The 18,505-nt window shown below is 42.5% G+C and overlaps 1 pseudogene across 1 annotated transcript in view; it reads right to left on the bottom strand.

The window, feature by feature from the left end:
- The window catches only part of LOC306919655 (transmembrane protein 266-like), an 87,948-nt pseudogene extending 73,192 nt beyond the window's left edge, over nt 1-14,756 (bottom strand). Inside the window, exons 1-2 of the transcript in view lie at nt 14,541-14,756; nt 12,764-12,918 (exon numbers count right to left, since the gene is read on the bottom strand). The product of the transcript in view is annotated as a transmembrane protein 266-like (transcript). The remainder of the gene's footprint in view (nt 1-12,763; nt 12,919-14,540) is intronic.
- Between the last annotated feature and the right edge of the window lie 3,749 nt (nt 14,757-18,505).

Here is an 18,505-nt window from a genome sequence, read left to right as displayed (position 1 = left end):
CCACTCGGTGGCGCGCTATGAGCTTGTAGATCTGCTATTTTTCAATAGCTAAATTATAACATAATGTGTAAAACACCAAAAGGGGTTCCCGCGCAAAATTAAAAAAATTAAAAATTTAAATCATAACAAAGCCTGAACCAGAACAGAACATAACGGTTGTGAGCCATCACAGCCTCCATAGGCTGAAAAGGTGAAGTTTCCATATTGAGACATGACATCAAGCCGTCATAAACTACAGCCCTGAGCGCTTTGAAATTAACACTTCCTTACAACACAGGAAATGGATTTCCATATGCGCACGTTGCGAGCAGACTGTGCACACTTGGACCTTGTCATCAGAGCGGATCAAGACGCACTCGCCATGCACGCCACGTGTACACGCGCACGCGCACACGCACACACACACACACACACACACACACACACACACACACACACACACACACACACACACACACACACACACACGCACACGCACACACACCCCTCTCCTTTGGTCTTCTGAAGTGAAAGCCCAACCCGAGGAGCTACAAACATACGGCAACCTGTCCGGGGAAGGTTAGGATAGGAAGCAGATGTCCACCAATCACAGCACAGCTGTTGAGAGAACACAGGAGAGGCTGCCCATCGCTCTGCATTAGTGTTACATCCTGCAGGCACAGCTAGCCAACAGCGTGTGGCACACAGTAAGTTAGAGTTCATTTAAACTCTGGGAGATGACTTAAGAAGAGGCCAATGATAAACATTGGGAGATGACCTATGAGCTGGCTGTACGTACCTGCAGTGGAGTCAGTATACACTGCTGTATGGGGCTGAGACATGGACCGTCACAGTACAGGAAAAGGTCCTGGACAGCGTCTCTAGTCTGCACAAGAATGCTACGAATGGCCCTGGCCGCCGGAATGGTGGTCCGGGCACACTAGGCTGCAATGCCAGCCTGACAGCGTGTCGTGGGTTTGAATCCGTTCTTTTGAACCCCATTTCCTGTCAGTCTACTATCCTACCAATAATGGCATACAAGCCCAAAAATAAATCTTTAAAAAAAGAATGGTACGAATGGCACTTGGTCACATGGACGGACGTCACGGCCCACATCAGAAACCTGGAGAACTTTTTTTTTTAACAATATGATTATTGTTTGACATAACATTACAAAATAACTACTTACATAAATACATTTCAACATGCTTCTCCCTCCCCCTCCTCGCAACAGATACTCTCATATGTAAAAAATAAAATAAAAAAATAAAAATAAAAAAAATAAAAATAAAACGTATGCGTACAAACAAACAAAATGACTAAGATAATACATAGTAATACATAGTACATAGAGTCAAAATAGAGTACAACAATACAAAATAAACATATTAGAAAAAACCTCACCTTAAGATAAAACAAATGACAGTATAACCACAACTTGAATTGGGTTTTTGTCTGTTGTTGATTTCCAATGTTTATGGAGCTATTTCTGTACGCCACCATTGTACAACGAAGTATAACACAGGGTTAAGTGGTTGATAAGACTAAGATTAAGACTAGGAAAAGTTGATTATTCAAAGAACTACTAAATAAACAAAACCTACTTTTTGATTATTCGATTAACTGACATGAGCTGTCAGTTAATCGAATGAGTTATTGGTTTTGATCGGTTTTGATTATGTTCGGTTAACTTCCCAGTCCTAGTACCTGGCACAAGAACCCTGGTCTTTTCCTTTACTGCTGAGCAAGTTGTGATGGTGAGCACAAGTTGACGGTTGCTGCTGATTCATCTACAGTGGAATATGGATTTCACATCAAAAGATGAATATAAGGCCAAAGCAGACACTGTTAGCTTTTGCTCATGGGAGGAGGTTATCGCCTTTCTTGTTAAACCGTCTTAACCCTCTTATGGCCACCCTAATTAACAGTGGATTGTGCCTTCTATACCTGCACTATTCATATGTTTAATATTCATCATTTTAATGCCAATAGAAAAATCCGTGACATCCGCTCCTGAGTTGTGTGTCAGTCGCCACAATATAAATATAATATAATATATACACACACACACACACACACACACACACACACACACACACACACACACACACACACACACACACACACACACACACACACACACACACAAACAGGTAGCTTTTCATGCACATCCAAGTGGGGGAGGTGCTGGTAGGCAAGGCATGAAATGTAGACCAGGGAAAACTTCCTTCGAAGAGGAAGGGATCGCACACTCCAGAGACGCTCAGGACAAGATTATTTTTGCTTCATTATTGCTTTATTTGCTTTATTTGCTTTATTTGCAAATAAAGCAATAATGAAGTAAAAAGAATGCCTTGCCTACCAGCAACTCCCCTATATATATATATATATATATATACACACACACACACACACACACACACACTTCATGGCTTTACACACATTTTTATATTTCTCATCAATCTTACTACATTTCATTCTATAATTGTACCGTCTCTACACCCATCAAAACTTTCACGGAAACTTTTCATAGCTCGATAAAGCTCGATATTAATGAAGTTCTGCCAGGAACATTAGCTCATTAATAATATTACAGATTAAACGATGATGAATCGGCGCGGCTGAACAATGGTGCTGTCCTGGCCCTGGTGCAACCAGCCTCTTATCTGACCTTTACAGTTTAGAAGCCCTGGAGGGAGCCATGCAGGCTCTGGCGCAGTACAGGACAGTATCCAAGTACATTTACTCACAGTACAGGACAGTATCCAAGTACATTTACTCTGGCGCAGTACAGGACAGTATCCAAGTACATTTACTCACAGTACAGGACAGTATCCAAGTACATTTACTCACAGTACAGGACAGTATCCAAGTACATTTACTCACAGTACAGGACAGTATCCAAGTACATTTACTCACAGTACAGGACAGTATCCAAGTACATTTACTCAAGTGCTGCACTTAACCACTTAAGCCATTTAGGCCTGACCTCGAAATTTAAAAGAAATATTCTAAATCCTCCAGTTTTCTGAAATAAATATTTTCACGATTTAAAAAAAATAGCAGACCTACAAGCTCGTAGCGCACCACTCGGTGGCGCGCTATGAGCTTGTAGATCTGCTATTTTTCAATAGCTAAATTATAACATAATGTTTAAAACACCAAAAGGGGTTACCGCCCAAAATGCGTTAAACCCTATACGGTTGACAGGAGTGCCTAAGGGCTCTACACTAGTATTATTTTCTGTTGTGTGATATGGTGCGACAGGTGGTGAGCTTGTCGATTCGCTATTTTCTGCAAAAGTCTTCCCCACAATAAGGATGCCAGGGTTGAAGTGGTTAGGTACAATTTTGTCATGTACTTTTACTTTATCATTCACCACTTTTCCATTTTCTGATACATTAAACTTCTACCCCGCTACACCTCAGAGGCAAATGTACTTTTTTACTCCACTACAATATCTTTTTTATGTCCAGCTTTTGGTGTATGTAACCCAAGTTTTGTCCTAACACAAACAAAACAATAAATGCCATTGACAATGAATGGACAATTTTGAGGGTTTTTTGTAAACACAAATATTGATGACGAAGGTGAGGACAAAAATTGTGATTGGCCAGAATGAGATGATGTATGATGATGTATATGATGATAAAAGCACCCCTCACTTCACACAGGTGTGATTTTTAGTAACTAATTACTATGTAGATTTAGATTATTATTATTACAAAACAATTAATCACTGTTTTATGTTTAGGGACAAAGCAGATCGGTGAGCTTGTATATCTGCTATTTGTGAATGCATGTTTTAACACAACTGACTGTAAAAGCCTGTTTTGAGGGGACCAGCCCCTCCAATGCATGGCTTTCCAAATGTAATCATAGGCCAGCCAAGTTTGTTTAGAGCCTAATTATAAATCGCCTGCCACGTCTATGGACTTAAATGTTTGTTTATCAGGGCACTTATGATGTTATTTTTTGCCAGCCAAGTCTATGGACTAATGTTTGTTTGGCAGTGAATATAGTAAGACGTAATCTGGCTGATATAAATACATCTTTGTATACTTCATTTTTCACGGACATGAGAACATCAACATTCCCCCAGAAATCTGGGCACTCCTCACTTCACACGAGTGTGATATTCAACCCATTCTGGGGCGGGAACCCAGAATGTTATGCTTTAGCTATTGAAAAATATCAGATCTACAAGCTCATAGCGCGCCACCGAGTGGCGCGCTACAAGCTTGTAGGTCTGCTATTTTTTTTTAATCGAAGAACGACTGACATAGAAACATAGCTTTTTCAGAAAACTGTCAGGATGTAGAAGACATTTTTAGAATCTGATCTCAGGTCAAAATGGGTTAAGGCCAATAGAGCCTTCACATGCGGTGGATGTCCAATAAAAGGCTCTTTTAATTTCTCCAGACTCTTTGGGGGATTCAGGCTCAATAGCACAGCAGTGAGTGACAGCAGTGATGTGCTGGTGAGATTGACTATTGATGAGCTTGAACGTTCTGCGAATGCTGTTACTGCAAGTTTGTAGTGACAGCACAGCATCAAAGATTTGTGTTTGTGGTGTCTGCAAAGTCCTGTTTTTGTGTTAATATTAACCCATGGTGTCCCTATTTTGGCCATGTCATTATAGGCGAAATGAAATGGCCGATTACGTCCGAACGGTATGGACTATCAAAATACTGTATGATACGTTTTCATCGCATGGGTCCAGAGATCATGTCTACCGATTTTGGTGAGAGATCTGTAGGAGGAGGAGCAAAAAGTGTGTTTTGAAGAAAATTCTAAATGGCGGTAAAACCTTAGAGTATATATGAATAGAGACGGCACCCGGAGGAAACCCTGAGGCGAAATGGACATAGTGGCCGAATTTGGTATTGCAGCGCTGGCCCAAACACATGAACGCGCTGGTCCGATGACTATCATTGTGCACGTTCATGATGACACGTGAACGCTGTTTCATACGTGAACGCCGCTGTTTCATACGTGAACGCGTGCAATGATAGTCAACGGCCAGCGCGTTCATGTTATTGGGGCAAATCCATCCCAGAATGCACTCTGTTCCTACCCGGAAGAAGGAGTGAAATCGCCTCATGCGCTTTTGAGCAACTTAATGCAAGTGGATGGGAGGAGAAATCCGGTGATGTCTCTATTCATATATACTCTAAGGGTAAAACTATACAGATTCTACAAATTCTACGACCTATAGCTGTATGGTTCAAGAGTTACAGTATAGGCAGAAATGTAAAGTAGGGCTGTTATAGCACCACCATGAGGCTGACTGCTGTCATTATTTTTTCCTATGCAGGCCACTGGACTATAAACCTCCCCTCCAAGTATTGAAACTGTAGTCCTTAATTTAAAGCTTCTATAAGCAATAATATGTCAACATTTTAATGACTTTTTTTTTCTTTGGTATTCAGTGGGCCAGCAATGGGTAGAACGCTCCCAAAAAATGTAGTCTCTGTGACACATCTAGGGGCCGCAATCTGCATTCAAAGATGTTCCTAGAAGCTTTGTCATTGGTAGAAAAAAAACCTGGTCGCAATGACTAACCAATCAGGAAGTAGACAGGCAAATCGACCTTCACTAAAAAAAAACGGGACAACGCTCCACACGTCCTAAACTCTTCTCCCTTCTGGCTCCAAAACTATGGAATGCACTTCCCATTGCAATCAGAACTGCAGACTCACTCCCAATCTCCCGCCGTAGTCTGAAAACCCGCCTCTTCAGACTCCCTCTTAGCCCGTAGCACTTGCCGTAGCACTTGCCATTGCCCCAACGAATTTACAGGCGTGCGCAAAGGCTCAATTTATGTAATTTAGATAGCATTTTATGTAGACATAGCACTATATAGTAAATGTGCATAGTTCATCAGTGCATTATATAGATAATCCACTTTTAGCTTCTTAGCATAGGCTACGTATGATTCATGATGACTATTTTTATGTATTGGATTACCACCATGTATTTTGTTCCTGCTTACTGTAAATCGCTCTGGATTAAGAATAAGAGCGTCTGCTAAATGCCTAAATTGTAAATTGAAATTTGTTATTTGAGGGCCCACTTACAATATCCCACAGATCGGAATTAACCAAGTTATTTTTAACCAAACCAAACCAAACCTATCTAACTACACAAAACAAACGTTTTGGGGAGGACTTTGAGTGGATCTTTAATTTAGTCCTGAAACATTATAGATCTATATATTACTCACTCTCAACTCAAACATGTCTGTTTCTTTTAAATGCTGTGTTTATTGAGCACCATATTGACACTGCAGAAGGTGTACAACATAAACATAAACAGAGAGGTCACACATCTACTATACTGTTAACTGACCATGCATGTGTTTCTTTATTAACCCTCCTGCCGCCGAACACATGGAACACGAGAACCTATACTCTTTCTAACTGCTCCGCCAAACACAGCTTTCTCGTGTTCTAATAGTTTAATCGCTGTTTGATCGGTTTCGATGGCTAGCTGATCTTGCTACCGCTAACGATAGTCTGAGACAAAAATACACAATGAAGATGCGCGCGCATCCACTTACATTGCCTGCTCTGTTTTCAGACGGCTGTATCTCAGAAGTGACATTGGAGGGGTAGATTTGGCCCAGACAAGCGTTTTCAACGGCCTGTAGCAGGCGCTGTGATACTCGCAGTCCACTTTTTCCACCACCGACCGAGAGAACAAGCACCAGGGATGTCAACACACACGGAATGATTTCATAGGATATTAAGGATTTAAGGATATTTGGCTCTCGTAAGTGTTACGCGCGATAAAACCCTGGCAGTACGCGATCGATGGATGAATTAATGCTAGCGGTAAATGGGAAGGTATTCTGTAGGATGATGTATTGGAGGCTGTCAGCAGCGGCTGTGTAGGAGTTTTGAAACTCATTAGCACATTATGGTGATGTATGGATGATGTACTAATGATGGGACTGCTCATTTGTTAAAGCCTAAGGAAAGGAAAAACTGTGAAGTGACTTTGGGCTCAAAAGGGTGTCAGGAATAAATGTGTGAAATCATTTGAGTTTACTCCATGGTAATAAATAAAGCAACAAAAAAAACCAACATACACTTCATGCAGTCTAGTCTTATACAGTTTATATTACAGAGTTTGAAGGACACCATTATGGACCCAAATACTGTACAAACAGTACGCATAATACATAATATACACCCTGACATATCCTGTATAAAATACTGTATCTGTTAGGCCTACATGCATTAGTCGTTCATTTGAGTCCATTCCTAAATTAGCATTGAGGATTTTAGTGTGTACTATTGGACCTGACGAGTGTGGTTAATGGTTTATGTCACTACTGTACACAAACTGACGATGGAATTTTACAGTATTTAGTCATAAAATGCAGCAATCTGTGAAATGTTGTAGTTATTAGTGGCCTTCTGTATATGGATTACACCAGGGTTTAGAGCTGGTCTCCACTAAAGACGTTCTTTGTGTCGCTTTTGTGTCAACTAAATCCTCATTAATGCAAACTACATTCAACATACCACATACCCTGCACACATTCTAAATATGCCCCCGAAATATTGTACTGAGCAAATGGACTGTTACCACCTTCAATAATAATAATGATAATGATAATAATAGTCTTTATTGTCTCCACATCATATATTTTCTTTGTCATGGACACTTACAGAACATTAATAATTCTACTCGAGTTGGAAGCATTAAGACGCATTTTAACCCTCAATGGCTTCCTTTCTGAAAAATAACGTCATTGTGAAAAGATTCGCGCGTTTAGATATTCTATTTACAATGAGATGCGGACGGGAGCTGGTGCCACTTGGACCCGGACGTAACGTAGGACTACAAAATTACGTCGGACGTAAATACAGAATAGGCTAATCGATGAGTTGATTAAATCAACAAATATTTTAAAGATTGTGTTTGCTGTACACAGTCATGCGGAGAGAAGTATTTTCATTTAGAACATTCCAATGTTGATTTCACAATGGCTACTTAGTACTTACTTGGGCTATTTGTCCTATAGACCTGTTTTCTTTGTATCTATGGGACCCCAATCTATGTTATAAAATACTCTCTCCATTTGTACACTCTCAGAGACCATTAAGGGTCCATTATTATTATTATTATTATTATTATGACGACTAACTAATTTATGAAAAAATAAACAATAACAAGTTCAACAATAGAGGCCATCAGGCATCAGGCCCAATGTGTGGCATTGCCATTCTACTCTCATTAAAGTTAAAATGGAGCAATGATTCGGAAGTTGTACTACTGTAGCAAAACCTTACATTAACAAAGAAATGTGACCTACACATTCACACGACACGAAGATGCTACAGAAATGCTCTCGCTCTCTCCCCTTCTCCCTCTCTCTCCCCCCCCTCTCCCCCCCCCCCCCCCCCCCCCTCTCTCTCTCTCTCTCTCTCTCTCTCTCTCTCTCTCTCTCTCTCTCTCTCAAGCCAATCTATCAACAAAGGCTTGGAGTTTAAAAATGGAAAGCTGGTGTAGAGGTGCTGATGGATAAACTGTGCCTCAGCCAGATGATGTAGTGATTTGTGTGCATCGCAGAAACACAGATGCTGCCGGTGTGTGTGTATGTGTGTGTGTGTGTGTGTGTGTGTGTGTGTGTGCGTGCGTGCGTGCGTGTGTGCGTGCGTGCGTGCGTGCGTTTGTTGTGTGTTTGTGACGGCCTGAAATGGTCCCCGAGCCATCTGTCAATCACCCCTCTGTCACCCCGGTTGACTTTAAATGCCCCTGTGATTGCACCTGGTGTGCGAGAGTGAGAATTGTGAGGGAGGAATTAAGTCAGACCATCTGATCCTAGCCTGTGAAGTGGACGTTAATCCAACAGCAAAAGGGTTGTGGTAAACTGATCTGCTGGTTCTGGTTGAATATATTTTCATTTACTAAAATAATTGCAACTGAACAGAGGAAGAGCTCATAATACAAAAAGGAGGAATATTTTTTCTCTGGTAGACAGAGTCTACCTGGCACCCTAAATACAAATACTCTATTCAGTGGAAACCGTTAGTGTGTGTGTGTGTGTGTGTGTGTGTGTGTGTGTGTGTGTGTGTGTGTGTGTGTGTGTGTGTGTGTGTGTGTGTGTGTGTGTGTGTGTGTGTGTGTGTGTGTGTGTGTGTGTGTGTGTGTGTGTGTGTGTGTGTGCGGGTTCTGCATCTGTGTGTGACTGTGTTTAGCATTCAGGGGAGAGGTGAGGGGTCAGAGACGTCTGACCCATAGCAATGTTCTCAGAACAAAGGTCAAACTGAAGCAATGGAGCTCCACAGAGATGAAGAGAATGCATGGGGGGGGCGAGAATCATTTGAGGAAAGGCAAAATAAAGCCCAATTCAGAGATTCTCAAACTTTTGAATTTCAAATGAGGGCCACAGACCCTCATTTGATACAACTTTTCACCTCTGGGACGGTGGGACCCCAAACTACACTGTAAAATCACATTAACTCTAAGAGTTGGGACCATGGGACCCATGCTATGTTCACACTGGCAGCTAGTACAAAAATACCATTCATCTTCAATGGAAGCCACACGACATGAAGATACAAAGATACATCTGGTGTTTGTAGCTAGCTGTTACAAAGCAGCAGCTACAAAGCAGCAGCGACAAAGCAGCAGCTAACGTGGCTCCATTTGTACACTCTCAGAGGTACAGACCTGTATATAGGTCCATTTGGACCCCTGGTGATCTTTAATCACCTGCAGGCTGTTGCTGCCTCTCTCCCTTTCTCTTAAATTAGTGCAATTAGTTGCAGCTCTGTGTGCATGCATACATACATGCATACACAAACGTACAGTATATCAAATGGGGGTCTGTGGCCTAATGCATATGGGGTTGAGAAGGACTGGGGTATAGTGTATAGTACTTACTCAGCATTGGCCATGTTGCAAGGTGATGGTGCCGTTTCCACTCTATGCGTCCTCTTCACCCGATACACACTATGATGCTCTCATGATGAACCTGTAAGGAACACAAACAACAGAGGGGATTTGAAGTGGGTCAGGGGACCACCAGGGGTCTTTCCATATGATAATAAGATCGTAAATAGCCTAAATCAGAGCCTCAATCAGGTGTTGTTTTGTCGTGTTTCTCCAGACATAAGAGTGCTTGGCTCGGCTTAGTTTGATATGCATTAGGGCCACAGACCCTCATTTGATACGACTTTTCACCTCTGGGACCCCAAACTACACTGTAAAGGGGGGCACGGTGGCACAGTCGGTAGTGCTGTCACCTCACAGCTAGAAGGTCCTGGGTTCGATTCCCGCTGGGGACGCTGTGGGCGTGTTCTCTCCTCTGCGTCATCAGTGCCCATACCCGAGGTGGGGTTGGCGAAAGGGCCCTTCTGTGTAGAGTTTGCATGTGTGTCCCCTAGGGCAGAGGTTCCCAACCACTGGTATGCGAGAAGGGAATCCCAAGTTTTCCCGTCGTATTTTCAAATCCATTTGAAAACATGACTGAGAAAAAAGAGAGGACAAACACAAGCAGCGGATTGGCCGTGGATGGGCCGTTGCACATAGAGCCCGGCCCTCAATCACCCATTGGAATGCAAATGCATGCCTTTCAGGCAGCCTTTGTATCATACTCGTCTGGCAGGTATATCTCTTTGAAAACCTTTTGTGCTTACTGTGCAATAATAAGATTGTGCGGGGGGGACGGAGGACGACACATCTTGCCTGTCCAAAATGTAATTCCTAGAAACTGTTTCCCTCCCTTCACAAGGTCGGGAAACTGTTTGTAAAATCAGCAGGGAAAAGTTGACTCTTCTCCTCCTTTGTATCTTCACCCGTTCATATGTGTGCTCAGCCGCGGAACAACAGCTGCAGCCTATTTTATCACGATCACGCTAATGAAACAAAACGCTACACGGTGACGGTACAGGATTATCATTTCATGTCAAGTATCAGAAATTGATGTTACCCAGGTAAAGTAGGCTAATGCGTAATTTATCTTTTTCTTTTTTAATCATAGGCTACTATCATTGTTGATATAACGCCATTTAGGTCAATGATATAGGCTAACATTATGTAATATGTTGTGATATAATAATATAGCAGCGGGTAGCCTATTAAGGACCAGTCAACTGTCATCCGAGAACGTGTTTTGGTACGATGACGCGCGATGCAAATCCCCCCCGTGCCGGTCCGAGAACATTTTATTAACTGTCAGCCGGTCCGTGACAATAGAAAGGGGAACCCCTGCCCTAGGGTAGGTATACCCTCACAGAAAACATGCAGTAATCCTGGTCTCTATACTGCCTCCCCCTGGCCAGTTGGGGCACCTGATATAAGGAAAGGAACTTGTTGGAATAACGTGTTCCTTCCACGTTGTGTGTGGACCCCAGGAAGACTAGCTGACTGCCATGGCATCAGCAAATGGGGATCCTTTTCAAATAAACAAATAAATAAACGTGCTACGTCCAACCGGGGTAACTCCCCACTATCAGGTGAAAAGAAGAGGCTTGGACTCCTCATGCATTGAAAGAAGCATAAGGTCAGTCTGCTGCTCTCCCCAGGTTGGCAGAGAGTAGAGCCCATGATTAGATAATTGACACTGAGAGAAAAAATGGGTTACAAAACTGTGGGATAAAGATTTTAGGCTCAATGAGTTTAGCTGTAAGTAAATGTGGGTAATTTCCCATAAATGCACCTCCCCACTGCAATGTCACGCCAAATTAAACGCAGTTTGGTGACTGAGATGCAGAGTGGCTTATTTTCGCTCTAAATAATTATAATATTGATTGAGAGCACGTCGTCACTGCAGGTTGGTGTTGAAGACATAGTGAAATTAAAAATATATTTTTTACACTTTTAGAGCATATCCGTGCTCATCATATGGGCATAGCCCCTTTCGGGACCTTTTCTGTATTTGGGACGTCGGTACCGGAGATCCCAAATACAAAAAAGGTAACCAAGGGTCCTGAAAGGGGCTAGGGCATATACCATAGTGATACAATAGATGCCAAAACGATGGGAAAATTTCCATTTTTGTGTATTTCAAAAGTCCATAAGAAGACAATTATAATTACTTCCTGTGACCAAAAACTTCCGTTCCTCCAAACAGACAAACATTATATATGTACAGTATATGTGAAAACATTATCGGTTAGATAAGCCATTAGAAAACATGCTGGGCTGGCTGTCTCTCTCTCTCTCACTTGTAAACAAACTAGTACCGCTACACATGGTGCAATGATTGAGAAGCTAACGTCCCATAGCCCAAAGGGATGGGCCCCTCTGATTGGTTCAGAATATACAGGCTTCGTTTCAGACTGAAACTTCAACATTGCAGTCCTACTTTAAAGAGGGAGTGCCACAATTTTTGTATTTTTCCAGTTTTTCATGTATGAGGTGGCAATACTTCATTAGACACCCTGGAGTCGTTTTTATGTGCAATGGTGTATTAACTTTGTATTTAGGGTTTCTTCCTGGAGGCTGAACCCTTGACAGTCAAACGGGCCAATGAAATAAACAGTAATATAGTGACATCACACTATCAGCCCCTCCCCTAACCCCTCCCCTTTTATCATACAACTACAGCTGTGGGTGCAGCTTCAGTTCAGGTGGATCACCACCCATCAGGCAAACCAGGCATACTTAATGAACTGGTGGGCGTGCCCACATAAAAACAACATTTTAACAAATACTGTACACTTTTTTGAAAAGATTATACCTCCTTATATAACAATAAGACCTGATGACCATGTTTTAGGGTGGAAAAAAACCACGGCACTCCATCTTTAAGTAAAGCACTCACACCTTCAGGCCTGCCAACATCTGACTGTGAGAATCAAACACCCGCCTTGACACCTGACCGCTGCGCTGCATGTGTCCAGATCCCATATTCCATATCCTAGCAGCCAATGAGTAAAGTGCGACTAGTTGCAGGGTCTGAACATAGATCAGCTGCTTCTGGCGAGCAGATAATAAAAACCAAAATAGAGCACATCTCTTGCGTCATGAGTTTAATAAATACAGCAGGTCTTATTTTAGAACAAACTGACTCCATGTCTGGAACACAACACACTGTGAAGATCCTGAACACATGGACTTGCAAGCAGTTTCTATATAAAAGCAATGATCACGCTCAAACGCCCCAACCTGGCGACCTATGAGTCAGTGGTTCTCAAACATTTTCATGTGACATTGAGCTTGTAGATTGCCTATTTTTGGTTTTTGGTGTGACACTCATGTATGCATGACAAAGTGGTGTTTTCATGAATATATAATATGTATACAGTATAGCCATATACCATCTTGTGCGAGGGAAGAGAAGATTTGTTTTTGTTTTTTTCCAAAATTACTCAAAATTGTACAGAATTTCTAAATTCTTTGAAAATGTGTTCATGGCCCAAGTACGGTCGGAGTGGTTAAACTGATTTTAACTCTCTGTAGACCCCCTGGGAGCCTTTCAGGGTCCCCACCTTGAGAACCATTGGATTATATGAGTGGTAATAAAGCACAAAATTAGTAATAAAATAATAAATAGTAATAAAGTGGTAAAAAAAAAAACAGCAGTGGAAGGGATTAAATCATTAAAACAATCGTACAAAACCATTTATTTTGCTGTGCTGATTTCAATCTTCGGCTCTTCACTATTATGGCTTGCTATATTTGGAACTACAATCTTGTTAGATCTGAGCCTATAAAAACACTCATGTGAAGTGAGAGGCGCAAGGAAGGGCACTAGGGCAGCATTTATATCACCAATCGCAATCAATCACCCCGATGACTTCTGATGGTGTTCAATTTTCAAAACATCTCGAAACATTTTAATCTTGTATGGGGTCATTGTTGGCACAAGCTGAAAATATATATTTACAGGCATTGTCGATTCCACGCCAAATAGCGTAGCATAGTAGCCCGGCAGCAGCTATACATGTTAAATTTGGGGGGTCCTATAGCCTACTCCTCATTGACCTGAATATTGTTGAGATCCAATGCAGTAGGCCTATACCAACCCCCCAAAGCCATGAGACAACTTTTAATTAGGTAGCCCAGTGCGGTGGTAAATAGGCTATAGGATGTCTCAAACTAAAACGCACGTCCGTCCGTCCGTCCGTCCTTCCCAATCTCATGCACGCGGGGTTTTGCACACGCACGCAAACACACACACACACACACACACACACACACACACACACACACACACACACACACAGCAACTTGTAAATACGAGAACAGCTCTTGCACAGCCGCTGTGCCACAGCGTGCAACGTGCAGAGACAGCTTAATGCCCTCGCGCTGCTATTGCACCCCACATTGTAGACAAGTGCAAGTGGCTGTGCGCGTAACACAGCCGGGGGTGCCCTCGTATAGTCGGTAACCAGGGACACAGCCAGCTAGAAATAGAATGACTATATGACCAGTGGACGTGGGGTCCGTCCGGGAACCCTCCGGTTTCTTTGATTGGGATTAAAAAATTGACCCTTAATTGGTCCAGCTGTCTGAGTTGTGGGTCCTTGAAAATGTAAAAGTTTGAGATCCACTGATTTGGTCCACTGATTTAAAAGACCGACCCACTGTAGCCTTACCTGTGTGAGATTTACATCGTTGACTCCGTGAGCGTGGCTCCCGCTTGCCCGTTGGCGGAGATAAGGTCTCTCCGTCCTCGGCTTGTGGAGAGAGTCTGGCGGTGTGTGGAGGCTATGGTGATGATGCTTCCCGAGCTCGTGTGGGGGAAAGTGTTTGGCGATGTGTGCAGGCAGGTTGTAGGCAGCTATCCTCAGCACTTGTGCATCGGACCACATGAAGCTCCCCCGCTGTTTGAAACCCGCTGCAAAAAGCGAAAGAGGAGCAGGACTGGAGGAGCTCCAATGCAGCAGGCATCGTCCTTTAGCCAAATCATATTACCTCCAAAAGAAGTGTCCCCGGCACGTTAATTTGACCAGCTGATTGCAATGTATTTTCGTCCTGTGTGTGTCTCTCTCTCTCTCTCTCTCTGGTGGGTTTCCCCCATGCACGCAGCGTCGCGCAGCGGGGAATCTCTTCTGAAGGGAGCTGTCCAGGTGAGGGTTCTGAAACGGGGACAATATCTGCGTCCGTCAGTCGGCGGTGCAAACGCGGCCAGGTCTTTTTAACCAAACGAACGCGCCATCCAAAACGTGATGCTGAGAGTGACACTAGCCAGGGAATCGTGTGCTTCGGTCCGGTCACGACATAGCAGCACCTCCAATGTTCGCTGGTGTGTGTGTGTGTGTGTGTGTGTGTGTTGACTATGCTTTCGCAGTTCCACTTAAAATGTCACGAGGCTAATTGACGGTTTATTATCCCCACACTTTAGATTCACGCGAATCACGCCTGGTATAGGTCGCTCCTCTCCTTGTCACCAACGAGGTTATGTTTTAATATAGTTTCCAAAAATAAAGATATTATGGGAATATAAATTACCTTTCTAGCAATTGGCTTAACCGTTTGTCATTCACCGGGATTAGCCAGTCTATGGTTACATGGCGCACATCAATCAACCTCACAGTGTCTCTTGCTTTATTTAAACACGCCTGCATGGTCGTGCATGGGAGGATGTTATTATAGGCAGACTCTGGCAGAGAGAGGCTGCAGGATTTCCATTCACCGACGGTGCATGTGCGCAAATAAAGAACACATCGTTGCTGTCTTTCTGTCTGTCTGGCGGAAACCTTGTATAATGTCCAGAAACAAAACTGTTACTTTTCTGGAAAGGAAAAAGAAAGAGCTGTGCTCCAATAATGCCAACGTAATTATTTAGTAACGAGCTCTTAATACTTGTTTCATTTGTTCAATTATTTATAAAACTAACACACACTTATGGCCTCCTGGGGCCTTTGCCAGGGATCTGTTCTGTTGCAGTGCTGGTTGGAGCATGGTAATCAATCATTGCTGCATGCATGGGGCATGGCCACACAAAGAGCATTTCCCAGGGGATCCCCACTCCCCACGCATCACAATCATTTTAACCGCTTTATCAATTTGTGTTGGCTACTTTTTATTTATTTTTAATCAAAAATTCTATCAAATCAAGTCATCATTAGATATGTCCTAAAGCTCAAGACCCAAAAGAGAAATTAGACATTTGCCCGAGACCCAAACTAGTGAAAATAGCAGATCTACAAGCTCACTTTATTTTCTTTGTTTGTTTGTGGATGTTTTAATGTATTAATGACTTTAAAAAAAATTGTAATCGTTTTGTTTTTTTCTTTTAAAAACGAAAAAAGGGGTATACTCGTCGTGACCCAAATTGGTCCGCGACCCAAAATTGGTTCCTAATCCCTAAACCCACTGCGACCCAAAATTGGTTCCTAATCCCTAAACCCACTGCTTGTGAAACAGAGTCAGATGATTGATGTCATAGATCTATAACCGTCTGGTCAAATAAAGTGTGAGATCACACTGGAGGCGGAGCCACACCGTTCCCATCTGAAATCACAATTTGTAGCGAAAATGTGTACAATAAATATAGCTGCGCCGCAGCGCCTGCAAGTGATGACAAGCACTTGAACAGGCATAACTCATGCCTCGTTTGGCCAAAAGCCATGAACTTGTTACACATGTGCCTTGACTCATGCGGAACACATCTGATAATTTGTACATGAAGAAATTTGTAAAACAAATAAAATCTGTACTGTACAATTCACTGTTCATTTAACTCAGTGTACAAAATACTACAAATGGAACCAAATGGGTTGTAAACTCTCGGGGTTAGAGACCTATAAGGATCCATTTGGACCCCCGGTGCATGGTCCCCGCACCCCTCGTTGAGAACCAGTGTATACACCAACGATTTTAAAGTCGATAGATATGAAAAGTCGCATCTCAAAATGAGAAATCCATCTTTTTTACAACAAAAAAGAAAAAACAAACCAAAAAAACTATGAGGATAGAACAAAGGACTTGGCAATCATATTAACAGAATAGATGTAAATGTTTTTGAGATAGTAAAAATGATCAGCTTATGTTTTTAAGTGGCGCAACCACTTCCTTAAGTGACTATGTGTGTGGGTGGGTGGCTGGCTGGCTTTCGGGTGTGCCAGTATAGTACAGTACAGTACAGGGTACAGTAGAGGGACCCCCACACGGTAACTGTCATTTCTCAACTGTTTCGGACACCAGGGCGGCTCGCCAGAATCGGGCCGGCACCCTGGATGCGTTCCCACACGGAGTTGCACCACTTACTTCACACAGGTGTGATTTTTCTTTCCAAATGGGACATGGTATTCCTCAAACACGCACTGTTTCAGATGATGCCACAGACCTACTGGAAATAGCGTCTCCCCTAGATAATCAAGCTCATGCACAACCATACAAAAGCATTGCAAGCTCCGGAAAGGTTTACGAAAGCACTTTTAATACCAAAACACTTCACAGTGACTAACTTAAAAGTCCTCTTCCATCAAAGGGTCATTTAGGAAAGACATGTTGCAGGAAAAAGTGCCACATCCACGTTTTTATTTTTACCGAGTGCCCTCATGTTTAAATATTTCTAAAGTTTGAGAGCATTTCAACTGTGCAAAGTAGAAACTTGCATCATAAGATTTTTTAGTTTTACCGTTAGCAGAATTACCACACATCAAGCCTTGACAAAGAAATGCAAGGTAGTCACCACAATGCTCAGAGCTGTTTGTATAGTGGTCAAAATGTTTCCACTGCCATTTGAATATCAGAAAGACAGCGTTATGGCAAATCCAAAAATCAGAATCCCCACAGTAAAATCCTTATTGTTAATTCATCATTTGTAACTCTTGAGTTAAAACAATAAGGATGTTTCTATTCATTTACACGTGAGCTTTAACCATTTCTTTTGAATGTGCCTTGTTGCTGACATCGCATTAGATGACGTCGCACTGACGTGTTTCCGTTTTCTGATCAAGTGTTCTGTTAAGCAATGTTAAAGGAAACAAATTATATTTTAGTTAAAACCGCTGGACAAACACACATACACACAGCGGATAACTTGCCAAACGATTCGTCACTGTTGGGACAAAAATCTCCATATTACTACTTTTTGGATTTTTTTGTTTTTAATTATTTCTGTGCCAGCTAGCTATTAGCATTTATGAAGTTCCCAGTGCCACCATCCTCGTTCACTTTGAGAAGGAGTTTGCCCGCCCCACACACACTCACTACACACACTTTAGTATCATTGGCACCACAGTTTACCTCTCGCCAGAAGCATTTACATGTCGGGAGCGACGCGGTACAAAGGCACAAATTACATCCGAATTTTGGATGGCAGAAGATCCACCAAGAACAGCTCTCCTGGATTCCGACTGAGGTTTGAAAATCCTGCTTGTAGCAAAACGGTTATCAGATTTTACGTCCCATAGCTGGTGGTGACGGGGTGTTGCCATAGCAACCGGATGTTAAAAATGTTAAAAGTTGCCATGGGGCTCAACCATTATATACATGTAGTATACGTTTGGGTCTGTATATATACGGACCTGGCTGATAAGGTCGCCTAGCATCCCCTAGCGACGGGGTCCGTATACATATATATATATACGGACCCGGCGCAAAAATAAAT

This window comes from Electrona antarctica (assembly GCF_951216825.1).
Source record: "Electrona antarctica genome assembly, chromosome: 3".
NCBI lineage: Eukaryota > Metazoa > Chordata > Actinopteri > Myctophiformes > Myctophidae > Electrona > Electrona antarctica.
The sequence above is the reverse complement of the archived record's forward strand: the minus strand, read 5'-3'. Positions and strand labels throughout refer to the sequence as shown.